Below are 2,563 nucleotides of genomic sequence, written 5' to 3'. Positions count from 1 at the left end.
GGGAGCCAGCAGGCAGGAAGCTAGCCAGCCAGAAGGCTGGCACTCCCCACCCGCAGCTCCCTGGGCACAGGTTTTGTAGTTGGATATGTCATCAAGAAACTTTGACTACTTATTTTGCCTCAGTCCTCTCATCTGTAAAATAGGGGTATAACAACAGTAGCCCCTTCAGAAAACTGTTTTCAGAATGAAATGTGACCTTGTTTCAGCAGACTCCAGTCAAACTGCGTTTCCACAACTAAACAGCATGAAATTTCATTTGTGTGAAGATTGTGTTTTGATTCTTCCAGAGTCTTTGTTTATATTTTTTCTATATTTATTCTTCTCTCTAGCTAGTAAATTGGACCACACTTCCTAGGGGGCTGGCCAACTCCTAGGAAGATCTGATATCCAGAGTTCAGCCTTGCAAGAGGTAAAGAAGGAGGCTGACGAGGCGGCAAGAGCACGTGAGACAAGAGCAGGTGGTTAAATGCTCTGTAAAGTGAACCTTTTCCCCCACAGCCGCAGTATTGAATAGACCCATAAAAATCAAGATAAGTGTTCTCTGTGGGATTCAGTTCCTTATAAAAGGTGGAAACAGCAGTGTTTTGCTCCAACAATGTAAAAGATAAAATGTAGATGGTCGTAGAAAAACATGAGAGTGGAGACTCAGGATCCCAGCTTTATAAAAACAAGAACATGCAGAAAGAGTGATAGATGGGTCTGAACCGCGTTTGCTTGAATTTCCAAGAGCCAGGAGGTGGTAGGATGGGAATGGTAGTCCCAGGTGACACCCCTGGGGATTTCAATACAACATCAATCCTTCAAAACTGCATTTTTTCAATTTCAAATTCACCAGACTTCTTTCCATTTAGGTTTTGGGAGAACCTCATCATACCAATTCTACACACTACCCTTCAACTTCTAGTTAAATTTATTCTTCCACCTTTTCGATCAGCTTTTTATTATCCTACATCTCCTTATTATCCTACATCTTCTTCCCTTAAGATTATTTGAATTTTTAAAATTATGCGATATTGAGAATTTTTCCAAATAACAGCACTAGCAAAGTGTGGTGGCACATGCCTGCAATCCCAGGACTCAGCAGGCCGAGGCAGAAGGATCACCATGAGTTCAAGATGAGTCTGGGCTACACAGTAAATTCAAGCCCATCCTAAACTACAGAGCAAGATCCTGGCCTCCCCAAAAAAACAAAATTAATTAATTAATCAATTAATCAAATAAAAAAGCAGCACTAGGTGCAGCTAATGTACATCTCAGTGGCAGAGCACTTGCCTAGCATGACTAAGTCCCTGAATTCATCCTCTAGTACTGGGGTTGGGGGCTCTCTAAATAACAGCACTAGGTCAAGCCACCCCTTATATTTGACATGGAGAAAAAAAAATCATATAAGCTATTCATGCTTTGGCCATAATGATGACAACAGTAGAAGTTATTACTTATGGAGACTAACTGTGAAGCAGACATCAAGCTAATTGCTTTACTTGTGGGAACATATTCAACCCTCACAATGATCAGATAATGTAGGTTCTATTGGAGATCACAGAATGAAATCAAGTGAAGTAACTGGTCCCATGTCATAAAGTGAGTAGTAAAGAGTTGGGACTCAGCAGTAGAGAATCTGCTTCTCATGCACAAGGCCCTGGGTTTAATCCCAGCACTGAAAAACAAACAAACACAATTAGTACTGAAACCAGGATTAGTTCACTTTTTCTGCAACTATGCATTAGGGTATAATGTCAAATAAGCCATAATTTTTTTTTTAAATCTGGAGAAAAAAGAGAGCAATTACATTTTTTAAGTACATCCTTTCACAAGAGCTGTGGAAACAAGTTGAGAGCAACACAAATAAATAGAAAGCTTCATTTCAAGGTCCTTGGGGCAGGTTTCATTTTTCAAAAGTAGCCACAAATGTACCTCACACCCTACGTGCCCTCAGTGTGATTTTACCTCTATTCACATTGAATATGGTGACCTACTTTTCCTCTCTTGAAGCTGGGAGGGCTTGTGACTTCTGGTGGAAGTGACACTACGTACTTCCAAGACTAGTTCATAGAAAGTTCACAGCTTCTGTCTGGATCCCTTGGGATGCTGCTCTTGGAGCCGGTTCTGTACTATGGGGAAGCTCAGCTGTCAAGAGGCCAGCACTAGATGTTCCAGCTGACATTGCCGGCTGAGGTTCCAGTGGAGGTCTCGCCAATATGTAATGTGAGCACCAACATAGATTCCTATAAACACAGGAGTGAAAGAGCCTTGGGTGGTTTCAGACCCCATCAAACTGACCCCAGTCTTCTCAGCTGAGGCTGCAGACACCATGGAGCAAAGATAAGATGAACTTGTGCTGATTATACCATTTCTGAATTCCTGACCACAGTGTTTGTGAGAGTGATTAAATGATTGCTGTTTTACAAGAATGATACATTACACCAGGTAGCTAGAAGTGTTCAACAAATATTATTGGTGTCTGTTAATCAAGCGGCAAAGTATAGAAATATAAAATAGCAGAGTTGAAGAGTTGTGTTCACCTGCTCCTCAACTTGAGACTTGAGCTCCCCGCAGCGTGGAA

Source organism: Chinchilla lanigera, unplaced genomic scaffold, assembly GCF_000276665.1.
Source record: "Chinchilla lanigera isolate Chin_1 unplaced genomic scaffold, ChiLan1.0 scaffold00045, whole genome shotgun sequence".
In the NCBI taxonomy this organism is placed as follows: Eukaryota; Metazoa; Chordata; class Mammalia; order Rodentia; family Chinchillidae; genus Chinchilla; species Chinchilla lanigera.
The sequence above is the reverse complement of the archived record's forward strand: the minus strand, read 5'-3'. Positions refer to the sequence as shown.